Source organism: Arachis ipaensis, chromosome B2 (genome assembly GCF_059453495.1).
Source record: "Arachis ipaensis isolate K30076 ecotype BB chromosome B2, ASM5945349v1, whole genome shotgun sequence".
In the NCBI taxonomy this organism is placed as follows: Eukaryota; Viridiplantae; Streptophyta; class Magnoliopsida; order Fabales; family Fabaceae; genus Arachis; species Arachis ipaensis.
The window spans coordinates 82,389,051-82,402,859 of record NC_142437.1 but is presented as its reverse complement, the minus strand read 5'-3'; the positions used below and the strand labels follow the sequence as shown (position 1 = coordinate 82,402,859).

At 38.3% G+C, this 13,809-nt stretch overlaps 1 non-coding gene across 1 annotated transcript; it reads right to left on the bottom strand.

The window, feature by feature from the left end:
- Nucleotides 1-11,190: 11,190 nt before the first annotated feature.
- Nucleotides 11,191-11,298, bottom strand: LOC148574608 (small nucleolar RNA R71). The gene has a single exon (XR_015906655.1). It is a non-coding gene; the product is annotated as a small nucleolar RNA R71 (small nucleolar RNA).
- Nucleotides 11,299-13,809: the final 2,511 nt, after the last annotated feature.

The following is a 13,809-nucleotide window of genomic DNA, read 5'->3' as shown; positions in this document are numbered from 1 at the left end:
GTCCTTCTGGAGTGTTTGCCTACAGAAGGATGCCTTTTGGTCTGTGCAATGCACCTGCAACCTTTTAGAGGTGCATGCTCTCTATCTTCTCTGATATGGTAGAGAAATTTCTGGAAGTCTTCATGGATGACTTTTCAGTATTTGGAGACTCATTCAGCTCCTGCCTTAACCATTTAGCACTTGTTCTTAAAAGATGCCAAGAGACCAACCTAGTTTTAAACTGGGAAAAATGTCACTTTATGGTGACTGAAGGGATTGTCCTTGGGCATAAAATTTCAAACAAGGGAATAGAGGTGGATCAAGCTAAAGTTGAAGTAATTGAAAAATTACCACCACCTGCCAATGTTAAGGCAATCAGAAGCTTTCTGGGGCATGTAGGATTCTACATGAGGTTTATCAAAGATTTTTCAAAAATTGCAAAACCTCTGAGCAATCTGCTAGCTGCTGACATGCCATTTGTGTTTGACACAGAGTGTTTGCAGGCGTTTGAAATCCTGAAAGCTAAGCTGGTCACAACACCAGTTATTTCTGCACCAGACTGGACATTACCATTCGAACTAATGTGTGATGCTAGTGACCATGTCTAAACCTTGTCTGTGGTATTCCAAGTAGGATCTGGGAAGGGATGACTGTGACGAGCTTCAAACTCACGAGTGTTGGGCGTAGTGACAGATGCAAAAGAATCAATGGATTCTATTTCAACATGAGTAAGAACCGACAGATGATTAGTCGTGCAGTGACAGCGCATTTGGACCATTTTCACTGAGAGGATGGATGGTAGCCATTGACAACGGTGATCCACCAACATACAGCTTGCCATGGAAGGAGCCTTGCGTGCGTGAAGAAGAAGACAGTAGGAAAGCAGAGATTCAGAAGACAGAGCATCTCCAAATCCTCAATCTGTTCTCCATTACTGCATAACAAGTATTATTTAATTTATGCTACTTACTCTTCATAAATACAATCACTCTTATCATTAATTACCTGACTAAGATTTACAAAATAACCATAGCTTACTTCAAGCCAACAATCTCCGTGGGATCGACCCTTACTCACGTAAGGTATTACTTGGACGACCCAGTGCACTTGCTGGTTAGTGGTACGAGTTGTGAAAAGTGTGATTTACAATTCGTGTACCAGTGCCTAAACGCCTCATCAGTGATGTGGTAGTCATTTTTGTAACAAACAATTGAATAGTTTGCTCCACATATATGGAGTAACTCACAAAGTGGCTACACCATACCACCCGCAAACTAATGGCCAAGCTGAACTAGCAAATAGGGAATTGAAAATAATCTTGGAAAAAATAGTTGGAACTACAAGGAAAGATTGGGCAAGAAAGTTGGATGATGCCCTTTGGGCATATAGAACTACATTCAAAACTCTAATTGGGAGATCCACATTTTAGCTAGTTTATGGCAAAGCTTGCCATCTCCCTGTGGAGCTCGAGCATAAGGCTTTCTGGGCCACCATACTCCTCAATCTTGGTGTTAAAGCAGCAAAGGAAAAAAGGTTATTGCAGCTCAATGAACTGGATGAATTTAGAATGGAGGCCTACGAGAATGCCAAGATCTACAAGGAAATAACCAAGAAATGGCATGACAAGAAGATTGCAAGAAGAGTTTTTGATCCAGAGCAACAAATACTAGTGTATAATTCCAAATTAAACGTTTTTGCTGGCAAGATGAAATCTAAATGGATCAATCCCTATTTGGTAACTAAGGTTTCCCCACATGGACATCTTGAACTCCTGAATGAAGCTTCAAAGAATACATTCACAGTAAACGGTCATAGGGTAAAGCACTACCTGGGAGGACCATGGGACAAGGAGGAGAGCATTCATGAACTGACTTGAACAAGAATGAAGGATGTCAAGCTAGTGATGATAAGAGAGCGCTTGTTGGGAGGCAACCCAACCTGAGGTAACTCTTTCATCTCTTTCAAATAAATGGTTAGTTAATCTTTGTGTATTAGAAGGAGCTAAGTTTGGTATTTCACACCAAAGATGATTAAGTCATGAACAAATGATTCAAAGGCTAATGTGAGGTGCTAAGTTTGCTGTTCCACTATTTCACATGAACACATTGCAACTCTCCAGGAAGCATGACTAATCACTAACTCCAAACAATCACAAAAGCTGAGCAACCTTACATGTATTATTTTCCCAAGTTTAGAAACTATTTTTCTTAATCAGAATAAGAGCAAGAAATATTGCATGCATAGATAATTTGTTGCATACAGAAGTGAGCACAGAACTAAGTTTGGTGTTCACACACTAACTTTAGATCAAAATTAAGAAGTATATATATGCATGACAAATCATTTCTCAAGTGCTTGGAAACAAGCAACCTTCAAAGATACTTGCAGGCAGTTATCTCAATCAGGAGCATGCACCATTAGCCCAGAGACAAAAGAAGGATCCAAGAGATAACAAAGATAAATGGAGCAAGTGAACATGAAAAGGTTGTATGGTTGCTTGACTAGCCAAGATTTAAATACTTTGAGTGAAAGTATAGCTATATCCCTGACTAGTTGCTAGAAGTACTAGTTAGTTTGCATCATATTCTGTTTTCGAGCTTGTTTTGCTTGCTAAGTAGGGTACTTGAATCATTTCACTTCATCTTGATCATATGTTTGATTCCCAAGTTTAAATAAAGAAGAAAATGTTATGAAAAGAAATAGTAAAATCCAATTATGAAGGATGAATAAAGTTCTAGTGTGTGGTGGTAAAATGCCTAACTAACTAGTTGGTTCACAAATAAGGTTGAAGGTTAGAACATCTCTTTAAGTAATAACTTGGTATGCATTATATGAAACCCATGAGAATAAAAAGATCCTTACAAACAGAAAGAAATTGAAAAAGAAGAATGAAAAAGAAAGAAGAAAGCAATCAATAAAGTTAGGCACCAATAGCCTGAACCCTGAGATATATGCCTGTGGTGCTCATGTACAAGGATATGCTTGGATGATTAGGTTCTAAGGAGTGGTTCATCACTTGATAACTTGGGTTAACTAACCCGGGATTATCAACCAAAAGTCCACTATCAAGAGCAACTTTGTACAAAGCATTTAGTAACCCAAAGAGGTATTGGGCACCAATGTCTTAAAGATGAATTGCAAGTCATGTGCATGTGGTGTGTATGTGTTAAGGAAAGGCTTGAGTAAGTAAGTCTTCATGGGTGCTTCAACACCTAGCACCTTTAACCAACTGGTTCGGGAGTGTTGACTGAAAGCTTATCATAAAGAGTTGCCTTAACACAGAGCACTTAGCTTCAATAAGGTAATAAGCCTCTAGCAAGAAGAAAAGAAAACAAAAAGTTTAAGCTAAGGATCAAAAGAATAAAGGAATTTCATAGAAGGCAACAGAGTTAGTACCTAAGAGCATGTTATAACCTAGAAGCCAATAAGAGCATGAACCTTAGTTGTCACGCATGAAACCCCATGAACCAGGATTGAAAAATCTCTCAATAAGGACGTATATCTCTTTATGTTTTCATGCATTTTTCTTATGTTTTATCACTTGCTTCGGGACAAGCAAGATTTAAGTTTGGTGTTGTGATGCCAAGGCATCTTGGCTAGTTTTACAAGCCATTTTTAGCATGTTTTAAGCTAGTTTCATGCATTATCTTCATCAATAAGCAAGCATTTGGATGAGTTACTTATGCATGTCTTGATTCATCAAACATTAGTGAATTATAATCATTTTCATGAGATTTATGCGAGAACTACTTGATGCAATGAATGATGCATTATCTTGTGATTATAGCAAAGCTTTGATACACTTGTTTGATTGATGATAGGCAAAGAAGAAGCAGAGAACAAGGCAGCGTTAGTGGCCACGTTAGGCACACTAACGCCAGCAACAACGTGGGCCAAGGGAGGATTGGTGGCATTAGTGTCCAAGTTTGCACACTAACGCCAGGATTAACGCCAGCTTTAAGGAAGGATTGGTGGCGTTAGTGGCCAAGTTAGCACACTAACACCAGGATCAACACCAGCTTCAAGGAGTTTCTAGCATTAGTGGCCACGTTAGGCACACTAATGCTAGCGATAACGCTGGACCAAGAAGGATGGTGGCGTAGGGGCCATGTTAGGCACACTAACGCCAGGGGCAATGTTGGGCAAGCACTAAGGCAGCGTTAGTGGCAGCGTTATCTCACTAATGCTAGTGACAACGCCATTCCAAGGGAAGAATTATGGCATTAGTGGCAGTGTTAGCACACTAACGCCAGTGATAACACGGAACAAAGATGATTTGTGGCATTAGTAGCAACGTTAGCCACACCAACGCCAACACCAATGCTTGCGCCAACGCCCAAGCACATTCAAGGTGGCGTTAATAACGCTAATAACGCCAGCACTAACGCTATGTGCTGGCGTTAACAATGCCAATGCTGCCTCAACTAACGCCTTCTAGAAAGCTAAGAGTGGCCCAAGAATTTCCTAACTTGCTTCAACTAAGGCCAAAGGCCCACATCCAAGTACTTGAAGACTCACTTGAAGATCAGAAGAGTAGTATAAATAGGAAGAGTTTTGAACTTAGAAGGGGGGATTGATCGATCATCGGGGAATCAGAGATCCAAATTGAGAAACTGACTACTTTTCTTTGTACTTAGTTTTACTTTTCACGTACTTTATTTTTTTCTGAGTTTTCCAGAATTATGATCCACTAAATCCCACATCCTTAGGGGGAAGAGCTCTATTGTAATTCAAATGAATTAATGCATTTCTTCTTCTTTTTCTCAATCCGCTTGTTGTAGTTAAGGAAAAGCTTTTGTGCTTTATATATCTATTCACTACCGGAAGTGGGTTTGGATCTACTTGAATCTCTATGTGAGCCTTGGAAAAGGGATCATAGGATTCAGTTTGAAGCTTCTTCCTTATAATTCTTTTGATCAATACATTCTTAGTTGGTACGTGACATATAACCTCTTTGAATTGAGATCCTAAGGGTTGTGTGGCTTGTGGATTAGAAATTTGAACTTAACCTCTTCTCATGAACAATTAGATCAAGGAATTGGCAATTGATTGTGTTAAAAGAAATTGGGTTGCCAAGGAATTGGAACTCAATTATTTACAATCCGCCATAGATCTACTTCATATGATTGAGAATGAAGTTGAGACCCATTGATTCATGAAGAATCATAATATCTCCAATCCCTAATGAATCTCATCCATTGTTGCTCTTCATTTCAATTGCTTTAAATTTCTTGTTATCTTTGATTTCCAGCACTCAGAACCCATTTACATTTCATGCAATTTATCTTTCATTGCTATTTACATTCTTGCTTTTACTTTCTTGTCATTTAAGTTTCAGCTTTTTAATTTCTTGTCATTTGAGTTTCCGCCATTTACCTTTCACAATTCACTTTCAACTCTTTATTCTTCAGCAATTTAAATTCAATATATTTACTTTCTTTGTCAATTACAATTTTTTTCAGACAATTATACAAAATCATCAAATATTTGCTTAACTAGATAAATCACCTAACTAAAGTTGCTTAATCCATCAATCCCTGTGGGATCGACCTCACTCAAAAGTGAGTTATTACTTGGCGATTCGGTACACTTGCTAAAGGAATTTGTGTTGTGCAAATTTTAAGTCATCGCATTGTCTCTCGAGAAACAAAAGTGAGAGTCTAAAAAAAACACTAAATCGGAGAGATGCTAAAAGAAGATGCTGATGTCTCTACCTAGTCGCTATCAGAAGTCAAGTCCACGATCTCTATATCCATTTCTAGATCCTCATCATTCTCAGAAGTCAGATCCACAATCTCTATCTCCTCGACATCTTCGTCGTCAAAAATAACGATGACCTCTGATGTACTTTTGGGACTACCATCACTGATGTCGCCTGCGGAAGCTGTACCACTAGAAAAAATATGCACAACTACTAAAGGCTAACCAGAAGCTGCAGCTGATGTACCGATAGGCTCTATAGTGAAAGGGTCAGAGGGGTGAGTAAAAAGAGACTCTATCGACATATCCAAATCTACTGGAGGAGACTCAAGAATGTAGTCATCGATGATAGGGCCAGGCTCAAGCACCGCTTGACCATCCTGCTGTGCTGGAATAGGACCTCCATGCATGAAGTCAAAAGAATGGTGGACAGAATCGAGATGTAATGATGAGCGGATATTTTATACGCTTTTTGGCATCATTTTCATATAGTTTTAGCATGTTTTGTTTAATTTTTATTAAGTTTTCATAGATTTTAGTGTAAAATTCATATTTTTGGATTCTACTTTGAGTTTGTGTGTTTTTATGAAATTTCAGGTATTTTCTGGCTGAAATTGAGGAGCTGGAGCAAAAGTCTGATTCAGAGACAGAGAAAGCACTGTAGATGCTATCCGGATCTGACCTCCTTTCACTCGAAAGATCTTTTTTGGAGCTACAGAAGTCTAAATGGAGCGTTCTTAATGGCTAAAGAAAAGCTGACTTTTAGAGCATTCCAGCAATGTATAATAGTCCATACTTTGCTTCAGAATTGAAGGCCCAAAACAGGCATTTAACGCCAGCCTTCTACCCCAGTCCAGGCATCCAGCGCCCACAAGGAGGAGACTAGCGTCCAAACGCCCAAAGAGGACCCCCTGGCTAGCATTCAACGCCCTAGAGGCCTCCTAGCATGTAAATCTCATCAAAGCTCAGCCCAAAGACTGTTTTACCCTTTCTTATGTAATCCTTAGTCATTAGCTTAGTATTTAAAGAACTTTTAAACGATCTTCAAGGGGAGATCTACCATATTTCATTTTTCACATTGTATTTTCTATCAGTATGAGTTTCTAAACCTCCTAGGTTGAGGGGAGGAGCCCTGTTGAGTTTTATGGATTAATAAAAGTATTACTGTTTTTCTTCAATTCGTGTTTGATTCAATTCTAAGATGTAACTTCGTTGTTCAACTTGATGAATGGGATGACCCATGACAATCATCTTCGTTCTTCATTCTAAGACCGCGTGCTTGACAACCACCCGTGTTCTTCTTGGGTTCGTGTGAATACGTAACTGGAAAGCATTGAATCACTAGCTTGATTATAAATCTCTTAGACGGCTAATCCATGACTTCGTTGGCGACTTCTTGAGACACCAGTTCAGCCGAGGTATGGGGAGATTAGGGTCTTTGTGGTAGTGGCTAGAACCCAAAGGTGTAGCATTCTCTGATCTGGAGGATCTGACCTTGTCTGTGACATTTTGAGTAGGATCATTAAGGAGAATGGACTACAGGAGCTTCACCCTAAATCAGAATGAATCCGCACTAACCCTAGGGCTCAGATTTAGAGGAGCATTGGCGACCTCTCAACCGGTGACAATCACATATAGCCTGCCATAGAAGAAATCATTCACAATTAAAGAAGACAGTAAGACCAGAGCTAATCCAGAAGGACAAAGCATCTCCAAGCCTTGACCATCTTCTTATCATTGTAAACAGGTCAACCTAGTTTAGATCTCATTATTCCTTTTATGCAATTAAACAACATACCAACATCTCCTACTTGCCTGAGTAAGATCTATAAGATAACCATAAGTTGCTGATGAGCGGATAATTTATACGCTTTTTGGCATTATTTTTACATAGTTTTTAGTATGATTTAGTTAGTTTTTAGTATATTTTTATTAGTTTTAAATAAAAATCACATTTCTGGATTTTACTATGAGTTTGTGTGTTTTTCTGTGATTTTAGGTAATTTCTGGCTGAAATTGAGGGACCTGAGCAAAAATCTGATTCAGGCTGAAAAAGGACTGTAGATGCTGTTGGATTCTGATCTCCCTGCACTCAAAGTGGATTTTCTGGAGCTACAGAACTCCAAATAGCGCGCTCTCAATTGAGTTGAAAAGTAGACATCCAGGGCTTTCCAGCAATATATAATAGTCCATATTTTCCCGAGTTTAGATGACGCAAACTGGCGTTGAACGCCAGTTCCATGCTGCATTCTAGAGTTAAACGCCAGAAACAGGTTGCAAAGTGGAGTTAAACGCCAGAAACAGGTTACAAACTGGCGTTCAACTCCAAAAGAAGCCTCTACACGTGTAAAGCTCAATACTCAGCCCAAGCACACACCAAGTGGGCCCCGGAAGTGGATTTCTGCATCATTTACTTATCTCTGTAAACCCTAGAAACTAGTTTAGTATAAATAGGACTTTTTACTATTGTATTTACATCTTTAGTTTTATCTTTAGATCACATTTGGGGGCTGGCCTCTCGGCCATGCCTGGACCTTATCACTTATGTATTTTCAACGGTAGAGTTTCTACACTCTATAGATTAAGGTGTGGAGCTCTGCTGTTCCTCATGAATTAATATAAAGTACTATTGTTTTTCTATTCAATTCAAGCTTATTCCTTCTCTAAGATATCCATTCGCACCCAAGAACATGATGAATGTGATGATTATGTGACGCTCATCATCATTCTCACCTATGAATGCGTGCCTGACAAACACTTCCGTTCTACATGCAAACAAGCTAGAATGAGTATCTCTTAGATATCTAATACAGAGGATCGAGTCCGAGATATTAGAATCTTCGGGTATAAGTTAGAACCTATGGACGGCCATTCTTGAGATCTGGAAAGTCTAAACATTGTCTGTGGTATTCCGAGTAGGATCTGGGAAGGGATGGCTATGACGAGCTTCAAACTCGCGAGTGCTGGGTGTAGTGACAGACACAAAAGGATAGTAAATCCTATTCCAGTATGATCGAGAGCCGACAGATGATTAGCCATGCAGTGACAGCGCATTGGATCATTTTCACAGAGAGGATGGGATGTAGCCATTGACAACGGTGATGCCCTACATAAAGCTTGCCATGGAAAGGAGTAGGAATGATTGGATGAAGACAGCAGGAAAGCAGATGTTCAGAGGAACGAAAGCATCTCTATACGCTTATCTGAAATTCTCACCAAAGAATTACATAAGTACCTCTATCTTTATTTTATGTTTTATTTATCTTTTTATTATCAATTCACCATAACCATTTGAATCCGCCTGACTGAGATTTACAAGGTGACCATAGCTTGCTTCAGGCCGACAATCTCCGTGGGATCGACCCTTACTCACGTAAGGTTTATTACTTGGACGACCCAGTGCACTTGCTGGTTAGTTGTGCGAAGTTGTGATAAAGAGTTGAGATTACAATTGTGCGTACCAAGTTGTTGGCGCCATTGATGATCGCAATTTTGTGCCCCATGTTTTTGGCGCTGTTGCCGGGGATTGTTCGAGTTTGGACAACTGACAGTTCATCTTGTTGCTCAGATTAGGTAACTTTATTTTAATTTTAACCTTTTTGTTTTTATTATTCTTATTTTCGAAAAAAAAATTTCTTCTTTTTCGTTTTTCCAAAATAATTTTTGAAAAATCCAAAAAATTTATAAAATCAAAAATAATTTTGTGTTTCTTGTTTGAGTCTTGTGTCAAATTTTAAGTTTGGTGTTAATTGCATCTTTTTAATTTCTCTTAAAATTTTCAAAAACTCATGCATTTGTTCTTCATGATCTTCAGGTTGTTCTTGACAAGTCTTCTTGTTTGATCTTCATATTTTCTTGTTTTGTGTCTTTTCTTATTTTTCATATGCATTCTTGAATTATTAGTGTCCAGAGAATAAAAATTTTTAAGTTTGGCGTCTTGCATGTTTTTCTTTTCTTAAAATTTTTTTTCAAAAATACATACTTGATGTTCATCATAATCTTCAAAGTGTTCTTGGTGTTCATCTTTGCATTCAAAGTGTTCTTTCATGTTTCCCTTGTTTTGATCCAAAATTTTCATGCATTTAGTCTTTTTGGTGTTTTTCTCTTTCATCATTAAAATTTTTTAAAAAAAATATATATCTTTCCCTTTTTCATCTCATAAAACTCGAAAATTTGAGTTGACTTTTTCAAAACTTTTTAAAATTTAGTTGTTTCTTATGAGTCAAATCAAATTTTCAATTTAAAAATTCTATCTTTTTCAAAAATCAAATCTTTTTCAATTTTTCCTTCATATTTTCAAAAACTTTATGATTGATTTTCAAAATCTTTACTAACAATTAATGTGATTGATTCAAAATTTTTAAGTTTGTTACTTGCCTAATAAGAAAGGTTCAATCTTTAAACTCTAGAATCATATCTTTTTAGTTTCTTGTTAGTCAAGTAATCAACTTCAATTTTCAAAATCAAATCTTTTTAATTTCCAATTCAAATCTTTTTCAAAATAATTTTCAATCATATCTTTTTAAATTTCAATCACATCTTTTTCAAAATCAATTTCAAAATCTTTTTCTAACTTCTTTTCTAACTTCTTATCTTTTCAAAAATTGATTTTCAAATCTTTTTCAATTAACTACTTGACTTTTTGTTTGATTTTAAAAGATTACTATTTCAATCATATCTTTTTCAAAACTACCTAACTAATTTTCTCTCTCTAATTTTCGAAAATCACATTCCTCTTTTTCAAAATTCCTTTTAATTAACTAATTGTTTTAAATTTTAATTTAATTTTATTTTTCTTTTTAATTTTCAAAATCTAACTAATAATTAAAATAATAAACAAAAATATTTTCCTTTTATTTTTAATTTAATTTCGAATTTTCTCTCTTCTCCTTCCTCTACTCTTCTATTCTTCTACTCACATAAGGGAATCTCTATACTGTGACATAGAGGATTCCTATTCTTTTCTGTTCTCTTCTTTTTCATATGAGCAGGAACAGGGACAAGTACATTCTTGTTGAAGCTGATCCAGAACCTAAAAGGACTCTAAAGAGGAAGCTATGGGAAGCTAAAGCACAACTCTCTAGAGAAAATCTGACAGAAATTTTTGAAAAAAGGAGACATGGCCGAAAATAATAACAATGCTAGGAAGATGCTTGGTGACTTTACTGCACCTAATTCCAATTTACATGGAAGAAGCATCTTATCCCTGCCATTGGAGCAAACAATTTTGAGCTGAAACCTCAATTAGTTTCTTTGATGCAACAGAATTGCAAGTTTTATGGACTTTCATCCGAAGATCCCTTTCAGTTCTTAACTGAATTCTTGCAGATCTATGATACTGTTAAGACCAATGGGGTTGATCCCGAGGTCTACAGGCTTATGCTTTTCCCATTTGCTGTAAGAGACAGAGTTAGAATATGGTTGGACTCTCAACCTAAAGACAGCCTGAACTCTTGGGATAAGCTGGTCACGGCTTTCTTAGCCAAGTTCTTTCCTCCTCAAAAGCTTAGCAAGCTTAGAGTGGATGTTCAAACCTTCAGACAAAAGGAAGGTGAATCCCTCTATGAAGCTTGGGAGAGATACAAGGAACTGACCAAAAAGTGTCCTTCTGACATGCTTTCAGAATGGACCATCCTGGATATATTCTATGATGGTCTGTTTGAATTATCAAAGATGTCATTGGACCATTCTGTAGGTGGATCCATTCACCTAAAGAAAATGCCTGCAGAAGCTCAAGAACTCATTGACATGGTTGCAAATAACCAGTTCATGTACACTTCTGAAAGGAATCCTGTGAGTAATGGGACGCCTAGGAGGAAGGGAGTTCTTGAAATTGATACTCTGAATGCCATACTGGCTCAGAATAAAATATTGACTCAGCAAGTCAATATGATCTCTCAGAGTCTGAATGGATTAAAGGAATCATCCAACAGTACTAAAGAGGCATCTTCTGAAGAAGAAGCTTATAATCCTGAGAACCCTGCAATAGCAGAGGTGAATTACATGGGTGAACACTATGGAAACACCTATAATCCCTCATGGAGGAATCATCCAAATTTCTCATGGAAGGATCAACAAAAGCCTCAACAAGGCTTTAATAATGGTGGAAGAAACAGGTTTAGCAATAGCAAGCCTTTTTCATCATCCACTCAGCAACAGACAGAGAATTCTGAGCAGAATCCATCTAGCTTAGCAAATATAGTCTCTGATCTATCTAAGGCCACTTTAAGTTTCATGAATGAAACAAGATCCTCCATTAGAAATTTGGAGGCACAAGTGAGCCAGCTGAGTAAAAGAGTCACTGAAACTCCTCCTAGTACTCTCCCAAGCAATACCGAAGAGAATCCAAAAAGAGAGTGCAAGGCCATTGATTTAACCATCATGGCCGAACCTACAGGGGAGGGAGAGGACGTGAATCCCAGTGAGGAAGACCTCCTGGGACGTCCAGTGACCAATAAGGAGTATCCCTTTGAGGAACCAAAGGAATCTGAGGCTCATCTAGAGACCATAGAGATTCCATTGAACCTCATTCTGCCCTTCATGAGCTCTGATGAGTATTCTTCTTCTGAAGAGAATGAGGATGTTACTGAAGAGCAAGTTGCCAAATACTTTGGTGCAATCATGAAGCTGAATGCCAAGTTATTTGGTAATGAGACTTGGGAAGATGAACCTCCCTTACTCATCAATGAACTGAGTGATCTAGATCAACTAACATTGCCTCAGAAGAAACAGGATCCTGGAAAGTTCTTAATACCTTGTACCATAGGCACCATGACCTTTGAGAAGGCTCTATGTGACCTTGGGTCAGGGATAAACCTCATGCCACTCTCTGTAATGGAGAAACTGGGAATCTTTGAGGTGGAAGCTGCCAGAATCTCATTAGAGATGGTAGACAACTCAAGAAAATAGGCTTATGGACTAGTAGAGGACGTGTTAGTAAAGGTTGAAGGCCTTTACATCCCTGCTGATTTCATAATCCTAGACACTGGGAAGGATGAGGATGAATCCATCATCCTTGGAAGACCCTTCCTAGCCACAGCAAGAGCTGTGATTGATGTAGACAGAGGAGAGTTGATCCTTCAACTTAATGAGGATAACCTTGTGTTTGAAACTCAAGGATCTCCTTCTGTAACCATGGAGAGGAAGCATGAAAAGCTTCTCTCACTGCAGAGTCAACCAAAGCCCCCACAGTCAAACTCTAAGTTTGGTGTTGAGAGGCCACAACCAAACTCTAAGTTTGGTGTTGAACCCCCACATTCAAACTCTAAGTTTGGTGTTGGGAGGTTCCAACCTTGCTCTGATTATCTGTGAGGCTCCATGAGAGCTCACTGTCAAGCTATTGACATTAAAGAAGCACTTGTTGGGAGGCAACCCAATGTTATTTAATTATATCTATTTTATTTTTTCTTTGTTATTTCATGTTTTATTAGGTTGATGATCATGTGGAGTCACAAAAAATACTGAAAAAAAATCAAAAATAGATTGAAAAACAGCTTTAAAAACAGCACACCCTAGAGGAGAGGCATGCTGGTGTTAAACGCCAGAAGCAAGCATCTGTCTGGCGTTTAACGCCAGAAACAAGCACCAAGATGGCGTTTAACGCCAGAACCAAGCATCTACCTGGCGTTAAACGCCAGAAACAAGCTGCATTTGGGCGTTTAACGCCAGAAACAGGCAGCAGTCTGGCGTTAAACGCCAGGATTGCACAGTAAGGGCATTTTACACGCCTAATTGGGGCAGGGATGTTAAGTCCTTGACCCCACTTGATCTGTGGATCCCACAGGATCCCCACTTTTTCTTCTCTCCTCTTCACACCTTTTCATAACTCTCTTCCCCAAATACCCTTCACTAATCAACTCAATCACTCTTCTCCATCACCTCTTCACCACTCACATCCATCATCTCTTCCCCAAAAACCCCACCTACCTTCAAAATTCAAACTATTTTCCCTCCCAAACCCAACCCTAATGGCTGAACCTTAACCCTCCCCCCACTTCTATATAAACCCCTCATTCTTTCTTCATTTTCACACAACACAAACCTCTCTTCTCCCCCTTGGCCGAAACAACCTCTCTCTCCCTCTCCTCTATTTCTCTTCTTCTCCTTTTTCTTTCTTTCTTCTTTTTCTCG